The sequence below is a fragment of the Amblyomma mixtum genome, chromosome 8, assembly GCF_055824585.1.
Source record: "Amblyomma mixtum isolate Tamu chromosome 8, ASM5582458v1, whole genome shotgun sequence".
In the NCBI taxonomy this organism is placed as follows: Eukaryota; Metazoa; Arthropoda; class Arachnida; order Ixodida; family Ixodidae; genus Amblyomma; species Amblyomma mixtum.
Window position 1 is genome coordinate 41,420,379 of NC_143019.1, and position 11,031 is coordinate 41,431,409.

An 11,031-nucleotide genomic window follows, 5' to 3' on the forward strand; every position below is an offset into this window, starting at 1 on the left:
TTACCGAGCGGTACACGTACTCGATGTTCTTTTCCTGGATAGCGAATATTTTCATCTACCTGGGGCTTCGGGGCAATTCAATCGCGGACCTTGCAAAGTTGAGCTTCAGCTGAGAGAGGAAAATAAATTCAATCAATATCCATTACTCTGAATCGAATCCGCTGCTGCACGAAGATCTTCTTTAAGGGCCGCTCAGCGGGTCCACTAGACTATCGCAGGAGCCAACACGCCTCGTGGTAAACTGCACCACACACACGCGCTGTGCATTGGAGAACGTCGTCTGCATCAACTTACATCTGCTGCGTTCCGCGGCACTGCCTGCTCACCGCCGTCTCCTATGCAGCACAAATGCAGGCTTTCGTTCCGATTTGAATGCAGTACACATTCTCTCTTGTTTTTTTTTTTTTGAAGGCATCAAGGACCAGCAAAAACGAAACAGCAGCTCAACCAGTTATTCTCAGGATCTGACGACTGCGAAATAAAAAACATGATCGGCTTCCACTAGTCAAAGGTGGTTCTGAAAGACATTCTAGGCCTCTAATCAAATGTAATGATTACGTTCTGCATGCTCACTGCGGCAGTTGCCACTCTAATGTTGTTTCATTCCAAAGGGTAGCCTTAATAGACTAGAAGCCATAAGTGAGCACACTTTTTTCATAAAATGTGGAAACAATGATCCCGGCTTAGGTAGTGAATACCGATGTTTTATTCGAGTGCTTATAATTTACGCTCAAGCACACACCTTGGTGCTATGCTAGAAACAGCTTTCCCTCTATTTAATGTGTGCAACCTCTGCACCCCCCCCCCCCCCCTATCACCTGAAGTCCAGTGCGGTCAGTCTTACTGACGGCTTGGACGCCAGCAATATATGTCATCACCTCCGACTCCGTAACGAGCTCAATTTGCTAATGTGGCTGCCGGCTACAAATGGTTGCAGCATATACTCCACGATGTAGCTCTTCTTTGAAACGCTAGGAGCATTTTCGGTGCTTGCATCTCCGGTGTACTTGTTCCCGCGAGCACTGCCACATCTTCAACATTCCCCTCCGAGCTCATCATGTCGCGCTTCGGAAGAGCATTACGTGGTTTATAACTTCTGCAATCTCGGCTAACATGGCATAGTGCATGGCTGCATTTGCAGTCTTAGATACCTGCCGTCTTTTTTTTTTTTTATGCGAAGCATACTAGCCGCACAACCGAGCTCTTCCTTGCTGCGCCGCGCGCGGCCGCGTAGCTACCACTTGACCTACATCGGCGCACCACGTGATATGACGTCACAACAGCTGTGAAAGCTGGGGATCAACTCGTGCGCTCGCTTACGGACGCGCAGCCTCCACCGGCGGCCTAACTCCCGCTCCTTCCGCTAGGGGCGCTGACGTCACAACAGCTGTGAAAGCTGGGGCTCAACTCGTGCGCTCGCTTGCGGACGCGCAGCCTCCGCCGGCGGTATGCTTCGCATCCTAGGCTTAACCATAAGCTAAGCCAGGCCATTTTTTTTTTATCCCTAGCTATAACCGGACGTTAAGAGACCAGGAGCAGGCAGAGTGGGTGAACGAACAAACGCGGGTTAATGACATCCTAGTTGAAATCAAGAGGAAGAAGTGTGCTTGGGCAGGGCATGTAATGCGAAGGCAAGATAACAGCTGGTCCTTAAGGGTAACGGAGTGGATTCCAAGAGAAGGCAACCGTAGCAGGGGGCAGAAAGTTAGGTGGGCGGATGACATTAAGAAGTCTGCGGGAATACGGTTGTCACAGCTGGCAAAGGACCGGGTTAATTGGAGAGACATATGGGGAGACCTCTTCCTTGCAGTGAATGTAGTCAGACTGATGATGATGATGGTGATTATAAGCGGACGTCCTCAGCGTGCTGTTTCTTCCCCGCACCTCTTTGTTACCACGGTCCAGCAACGGTCGAAAACAAGTTCCTCGGTGTTCAGTAGAGGGCATTGTTACGTGTACACAAAGACAACATTCTTCATCACCGTGAACTTCATTTTCCGTCATCGATTTTAGTATATTTATTTGATTATACTAATTCCTGAGACAAAATTCTGTGTACAAAGTAAAAGAAAATTTTGTATTTGTATTGATTTCAGTACCGTATTATATCTTTGTGCGGGAAATTACAAGAGGAAAAAGCCGCACGCTTTTGGTATGGCTAAGTCGTTGTTGTTTTTTCGATTACCTGCTCCCTCTTTCGGCAGTTGTTTGGTTTGCGCCATGCTGTCTGTGAAGAAGTAGCTCGCGAACCCACAGCGGGGATTGTCTTCTTCTTCTTCTGGGGATTGTGTTCTTCTTCTTCTTATAAAGAGGTGAAGAAGAAGAAGAAGACAATCCCCGCTGTGGGTATGTGCCATTCCTCCAGAGGCTAACTACAACAGCAGCCCAGCCTCTGCCAGCACCTCCTAGAACTGCCCAGACAACCCCTAAGCCTCGTTCTTGTACCTCTTCCACGGTCTCAGCGACTTCACTTTCGTCTCAGCTAAGGTGAGGCGAACGCTTAGAACAATCCTTTGTGATTCGGGGACTCCGCATCCGCCTCAAAGAGCCAGGTCGAAACTGCAATTCTTCGCGTCTCGAGACAGTCTTTTTGGGGATTTCTGAGACGTGCTTTTCCATGGACGGCATAGACGCGGCCAACCCTCCGATTTCAGGTATTCACGCGATCGTAGTGTGAAGGGTAGGACTAATGCCCGCGATTTGTTCAGTACAGACTGGTAGAACTGGCCGCGGTGGATCAGCGGTTCTGGGATTCTGCTCAAGAGTACGTCACGGGTTTGAATCTAAACTCAGATGCCGAATTTGATTATCGCAAACTGCCAGTACACTCTGTTATTGGTAAGCGTATCCAACTATATAAGAACTTCAGTCGGTTGTAGTTGATCCCGCTCCTCCAATCCAACTTACGTAATACTCCAGAACGGATCTCATACTTGTAAAAGGTCATCATTGAGCATGCACAAACAGTATCGAAAGAGGTCACGTGCAGGGTACGGAATTGCGACGTTCGGTATCTTTTTCCCTCACTTTTTTCGTGTTCTTGGCGCATCATTCTCTGGTTTTCTCTTCCCCCCCGAAGTCAAGAAAAGTAAGTACGTTAAGGCTGCGGGTCCAGTAATCGTTCGGCAGCTTCGGGGGGTAGTGAAGAAGGACGGAATCAGACCGGTTTTTTTGCGGTTATAGCTTCGGTGAAAACTATTACCACGTCCTTTGTTCAGCCAATCGCTGAATACTTTTGGGGTCAAACCTGGCAGGTGTGATGATGGAATATAGGCTAGATAATTTGTTTTTTGGTCAGTTCGAAAGAGTAATCCGCACAGTGCGGATATAAGCTGATGAAAGTTTAAACACACGATATTATCACTTTAGCGCTTGATGAATACGTACATAACTTCCTTTAAAACGCTTTGAATTTTCTGATGAATCTTGTTCTGATTAAAGCTGGAGACGGCATGCAATACTGAATATGATAAGATATTCTCTTACACATGCATGCATTCGAAATTTTCACATCAGTCTCATAATTTTTAACCTTTGCGAATGATAGCGCTAGTGCTCAGGTTGAATTCATTACACGAAGCAGTGAAAGTCTCGAAATTATCCAACGCAGTGTACCTGAACAGATGCGAAACATTCATCGCCTCAGCAGCGGAAAAAGTAACAAACGGCCCAATTTCTCTGTTTATTGGACTCACAGTTCAGCTGAGGCGAAAAATATCGCATAATGATGTCGCGCATGTCCCGAAGTGATAGCATCAATTGCACACAGGCGCCACCTGCCCCGTAAACAGTTTCTACTAGGCTTAAAAAAAACAAAAAAAAGGACGAAGTGACATCCTCAAGCTGGGAAAAATAGTACCCCCTACTGTGTTATGTCTTCTGGGAAAAAACCGTGCTGAAACGAGGTACAAAGAAAGAAGAAGACAACAGGACCAGCGCTGTCCTATTGTCTTCTTCTCTGTCTCTCGTTTCAGCGCTGTTTTTTTTTCGTCAGTATGGACCATCTAGCTCAACTCTCCGTTTTATTGAAGGTTATGTCTTCATTTCGCGTAAAAAAAATGGCTGTGGTTTAGCTCTGGTTAAACCTGGAGCGGCACGAGAGCGGGAGTGGTGCCCTTTCCGCCTCTCCACTCCCCCCCCCCCCCCGACTCGACACGGCGCATGCTCACAGCTGTTGCAGTAGCTCGGCTTCGCCGGAAGCAGCAGCTGCTTCGCACCACGTGACCAACGGCGCCATCCTGAAGCTCGAAGAGCGGGCGTAGTGTAGCTCTCGCTACAAAAACGCAGTTTCTTCTTTCGCTCAGTAGAAAGAAAGTGAGAGTTAAGGTAACTTTGCTAGCTGCTCATTCGACCATAGAGTACTTTCCCGCTAAAGGCAGTTTTCTGAGCCGTTGGTGCCATTCGCTTTAAACTAAAAATAAGAATTTCACTATGAAGTTCAAACTTCGTTCGTTGAATTATTCATTCACTCACGTGTGCTTGGATTTATTTACTTTTTCGGTTCTAGCTCTACCCCTTTGGGGAGAAGTTGGTGGCGTGATTCTGCCACGGAGATGTTATTAGGCTCTGTCTTTGGACATATATACACCCCGGCAACCGCTGCTGCTGTCGCAGCAACGCCTTATGCAATAAGGAGGAATCAAAGTGGAAGAAATGTTCCTGCTTTAAAGGTGTCTCTTATAAATTGGGGAGCGAAATTTTGCGTCTCTGCATTAATTATGTGGCACACTATAAAGGCATGCTTTTTAGTTACATTATTGAGCGAAAAGACACGGAATATATCCTAGCTGCCATTCGGTATTCGCTTCCAGGTCCCAGGCAGCGATAGGAGTTCACCATGACATTCACCAATCAATCATCGCCATATATGCCAAAAATGGAAGCGCCAGAAATGGAAGGTAAGTGTCGAAAATTTTTGTCTGCAGTACTTTCCGCTAGAAACTACACGAGATTATGTTGCTTCTACAGATATCTGTTGTTATCAAAAGTTCATGGGCAAATATATCACATAAAATCTGTTGTGGTGACAAATTTTTCTGTTGGGGTTGTCGTATAGGACGAAGCTCTCTTCTGCAATCTTTACGAAATTGTTTATGATTTATGGGGTTTTAACGTCCCAGAGCGACTCAAACTATGGGAGACGCCTTTTAAGAAATGTAACATGAAACTTTTCTTGTTACCCTCGAGAACATCACCCCTATTTTCTTGCATTTCAGCCTCGAATGAAGGGTAAGTCCTGCTTGAACTCTTGCGCCACACAACCCGTTTAACGGAAACGCTTCAGCAACGAAAAAATGCGTCACTACCACACACTCATGAAACGTGTCGTCTCGAGGCGTTTGCAGCGTAGTTCGCGCTGCATATACCGTCTTGTAAAGCCAGTCGTCTGCGGCCAACAGAATACAAGGTGCCGGCACATTCTATTCATTTTGCGTGGAGACACCGAAGATTTTGCACGAAGCTTGAAGGAACAATTTTCCTCCTTCAAATGATCCACTCTTGAACGTTGCTCTTTTAGAAATGTGGCCGTTTTTTGCCCACTAGCGACACCTTGTTGCACGCCCCTGTACTACACCAGTAAATATCTTAAGGCCCGCGGCACCATTCGGCTATTGTTTAACAACGTTGGGCACAACTCTAAAATGTGTTGTTCCGTTAGTTGTGCGCAGCGATGGCTGTGTTCGCAGTAATGAGGTCACCCACAGACGCCTGACGCCCTCTGTCGGAGCGGACGACAACTATTGTATTAGTTGTCCACTCAGACAGGGGACGTAAACTTAGTCGAATCAAACTCAAACAGCATCGTTGTGTCATCAGTCTTACACGAGAGTGTAATCTGCCCCAAAGTTATGTGGGCGAATGAGCTTAACAAGTTTGCGGGGATACTGTGGCCGCAACTGGCGAAGAGGGTTAATTGGAGGGACGTGGGAGAGGCCTTTGCCCTGCAGTAGGCGTTGTGCGGCTGATGCTGATGATGATGATGATCAGCCAGTTCGCTTAGATGTTGATGAAAATGCCGCAGGTTAACAGAAATGGTTATTTTAATACTTCATGTTAACTGACATGCGAGATGAGTGCCCTGACATCGCTGTGGATGATGGCCTGACTTGCATTCTGCTAACCTGCTTATACAGGCTTGACCTCTATTGTGCGTGAGCTCGATTTGAGCCGCTTTCAACAGGTGACGCAAGTCGGGTGCAAGCATCCATATCGAATAAAACTAACTCCGCCTTAATAGCCCAAATTGCGTAAAAATTCTGTTGCTATCCGGGTAAACTTTCCAAGCAGTAAACTGCGTAGAACAGCCACTTCCTGGAATGAAGTCCAGTGGAGTATCTCTTAGGCTTTTCCACAAAATTGTGGCACGCAACAAAATTCCCCGGAATGACCGCGGAACGCAATGTGAGCTAGACTGGTGTGAGCTGATTAGTTTCTGAGCGCTCATGAATAATCCGATAGTGGCGGGCAGTATGAACCAGGTTGTATCCTGGTTCCGAGGGAATAGTTAGTGGTCGTGGTATATTCCAAACAGTAAGGACCACTAAATTCAAGTTGTCTTCATGTGGAGACTTCTTTTACGATTTCAGCACCTAATTATCTTATGCAAACTTCTAACTAGAGGAAAACTGTTCTCTGGGCAATGTTAGCCGACCATGTGGACTAATGGTGTGTATGTGGCGAGCCCACATTGTTTGTTTGGTTTGGTTTATTGGGGTTTGAACGTCCCAAAGCGACGCAGGCTATGAGGGCCGCCGCAGTGAAGGGCTCCGGAAATTTCGACCAGCTCTACAATTTCGATGGGCCGCCAGAATTTCGCCTCCATCGAAATTCGTCCGCCTCAGCCGGGATCGACCCGCGTCTTTCGGTTCAGCAGCCGAGCACCATAGCCACTGAGACACCGCGGCGCACATTGTATGTGTCTATTAACGAGACACCACTGACTCCGCAGCATTAAGTTTCCGCAAATAGGCACTGTATGTGTCTATCAGCGGAAACATAAAGCTCTGCCTTGCGCCATACACACCGCGCTTATCCTCAAACCCCTTCCTAAGAATGTCCACCCTGAATACCATTAATCCCGCCGAGTCGCGCGAGCCAAAGCTCTCCATAAAGAATATGGCACTTCAGAGGATGTCCGCTGGGTGGACGCCGCGTGTGGTCCAAACCGTTCAGTAGCTGTGGCTTACCATTCAGCAGCCCCCCCACTTACCCATTTCATAGACCCCCCTTGTACCTCGGAAGAAGCAGAGGAAGCAGCTATAGCAATAGCCATTGCCGAAACCAATGCGGCTTATATAGTTAGCGATTCAAAAACAGCCATTCTTAACTTCGCCCGCGGACGCGTCCATCCCCCCGCGTGGCAGATATTGAGAATGTGCACCCTAAATTCCGATAGGCGTATTGCGCTCGTGTGGGTGCCGGCTCACTCTGGCAATCCTGGAAATGAGGCCGCCGATAACATAGCCTGAGGACTTATTTGCCGGGCAAGTGGCGACCCCAGCTGGGATTTCTCGAGGGAGCGGGCACACATGTTCTCAGAACTGACTCAACAAGCACGCCTTGCCCGTCGACTCCACCCCCCTCCCCACCCCCGCCTATCCCACTTCCAACAAATCCTCTGGAGGCGACTCCAGACCAGAACTGTTCCGACCCCTCTGCTTCTATCCTACTTCCGCCATGTTTCCCCAGAGTGCACTCTCTACGGGGAATCAACGCCACCCTGGACCACATCCTCTTCGGCTGCCATGCCGATCCTCCCCCGCAGGGACAGCCCGCCATCGGTACATGGGAGGAATGGGAGGCCTTCCTTGCGTCGCAGGACCCGGACGCGCAACTTCGCTGTGTGAACTGGGGGGGCCAGTGCCATGGCCCTACGTGGCCTGGACACATACGCGTAATGTGAGGGCTGTGCGGTGGCCTTGAGACCTTGCACGGTCCAAACTCGCTTGCGTAATAAAGTTTTCCATCCATCTATCCATGCAGAGTCAGTGGCGTCTCATTAAGGACGGTGTTGCAATATATCTTGTTTTCCCACAAGCGACCTTCGCTATAACGTTTCGGAGGGCAGGTGCATTTGTAACTGATGTTGTACATCAATTTTTCAGAGAGAATAACATTACGCGGGTGCCCATGGGTGTTTTCTACGCCCTCCTCCTCCTCGGATTGGTCGGTCTGGTCATTTTCGGGCTCGTTGCAAGCACAAGGGATGGTGAGACCCATTTTACGATCTGTGCTCTAGATGCAGCGACGCTATAGTTTTCCGGTTTTATTGTGTATCTACTTTGTATTTTGTGCACTGTCCATCACAGTGTTAGCATTGAATTTCTGCAGTGTCTGTTTCATCTGTGTAGTGCATGTATTTTGCACAGTGCAGCGAATGTCTGTATTACATCATGTTTTACGCCTTTCCCCTGCAATAATGTCCACAAGGCCGCTGTAGGGACCTGTATGAATAAACAAATAAAATAAAAAATTGCGAGGACACTTTGGAAACTGAAGTGTTGAGAGGCGAAAGCCGAGGACACTATGCCGTGACGACTTGCGGTGGATGTGACGTCAAACCGTTCCCGTGGCTATATCGATACCCAAATTATACATCTTTCGGGGATCTTAAGTGTTAATTACGCTTAACTGCACATTTTTTCATATAATTTGACACAAATCCGACGTTTTTCCGACCATTCTGTGACTATTTTCACTATGCCGTGACGACTTCCGGTGGTTGTGACGTCACACCGTTCCCGTGGCTATATCGATGTTCGCGTTATTTCTACGCAATTTCGGCATTTTTTCCTATAATTATTCAATCTACAGTCATCAAACTTAGCTTCTAGGTACATTTTTTCCTCCTCTATCTCAAGCAACCATAGGCTTTTTTTTTATTTCCCGAGTTAAACGCATGTGACACTCTTTGTTAACGGGCGATAGTATGAGCCATTAAAGGCTTTCACCTTAATATAGGTGCATAAACGTGCACCAGGCTTGCTGCCAACGTAGTTTAATGCCCCTCTTTGGCCCGAATAGACGCAGATGACGGCAAAGCTGATACCGAGGCTGAAGTTCACCTCATGAAGAGGAATGAGGACGGAACGGACGTCGGACACGCAGGGACCGGCAGTGATGTGGCTCCCTTTCCCGACGGGCGAGTGATTCCCCCAGGAGTCCGAACTACCCGAACAAGACCCCCGGGTGAATTCTCCGTCCTTTTTTTTTAACGTGGTATCGTTACTAGCCGCGGCTAGCGACTTCAGCGATTTGTGTGTTGCCCTTCTGCGTCAGACAAACAGAAAAATCAGCCGACGCTGAGGCAGCGATCGAATATCGAGCGTTAACACACCTAACATAGGTCGCCGGTTCGAATCCTTGCCGCGAGCTGGACTCTAACTTAACTAGTGAAATTATGCTGTGCGAAACGTTGAATCGTATGACACCATCAGGAACAGAACACACTGGGACTAATGGTCGAGACGCAATGTTCATACGAAGATTCGTAAAAACGTGGAATGGGGCTGCATAGGTCGCCGGTTCGAATCCCCGCCTCGAGCTAGGCTCTAACTTAACCAGTAAATTTGTGCTCGTATCGTGTTACGCCATCCGCAACATTCTGCTGCAAACGGTTGGCCCAGAAAGTTTATACGAATGCCGGGACTAAGTTTTCGGACTTGGACGTCTGCTGGACAGGAATATATATACCGGATCGACATAATTCAGTTTAGAGTTGCTGTGCTCGGGCATCACGTTGCCGTCTGTTGTTATTCCATTCTGTCATGTAACCACCTCGGTTACCGTGGCAACCACTGGGTTACAATGTCGTTGCTATAGAGGCCGCCATATTGGATTCTGTCCGGAGAATCAGCATAACTGGGATGCTGGAAACGAGAACATTAGAGTTTAAGCTCTAAAAATCATAGAAAGACAGTTCCACGGGTCGCATTCGAACCCAGGAATTTCTCTTGGGAAGGAAGTACGGAACCTCATTCCACTATGAGTTTTTTTTTGTTTTTTCTTTATTGTTCATGGCCACAACGAGTGACATGTTACTTCATCGATAGACGAGAACATAGTGTGTGCGGCAAAGTAGCAAGAGTCCAAAAAAAATATAAAATAGAAATATGAAAAGTACAAGCAACAAAAAAAAAGAAGAATGGTTTGAATTCATCATCATCAGCCTGACTACGCCCACTGCATGGCAAAGGCCTCTCCCATGTTTCTCCAATTGCTCCTGTCGTTTGCAAGTTGCGGCCACCGTATCCCCGCAAACTTCTTAATCTCATCTGCCCACCACTGGATCTAAAACTGCAACGCGCCCTCGGCCCTTTGTCCAGGACCTATTGAACGCCTAACACAAAGGCTGTTTTAATAAAAGTGTCGCACCACCACCACCATCCCCCACCTAACTTTCTGCCGCCCCCTGCTGCGCTTGCCTTCTCTTGGAATCCACTCCGTCATCCTTAAGGACCAACGGTTATTTTGCCTTCGCATTAGTTGCCTTGCCCCAAGCCCATTTCTTCTTTTTAATATTGACTAGGATGTCATAAACCGACGGTTGTTCCTCTACCCACTCTACTTGCTTCCGGCCTCTGAACGTTACACCTGTAATTTTTTATGCGAAGCATACTACTTTAGCTACCACTTCAGCCCTTCACCGTGGTTATGCGCCTCCAAATCACGTGATACATGACGTCACACCACGTGACACGATGACGTCACGACAGTGGAGAAACGGGGGCCCTCCTCGCGCCGTCGCTGTGGTTGTGCGCCTCCAAATCACGCGATACATGACGTCACACCACGTGACACGATGACGTCACTGGAGAAACGGGGGCCCACCTCGCGCCGTCGCTGTGGTTGTGCGCCTCCAAATTACGCGACACGATGATGCTTCGCATTCTCCAGGCTTAACCAAGTTAAGCCTCAGCCATTTTTTGTTTTTGTTTGTTTTTGTGTTTGGCCTCCATGCGAACTCGGTTGCCATTCAACACGCGACGTCTGCATCAGGAGCCGAACGCCGACAGCACTGAGCTACCTCGG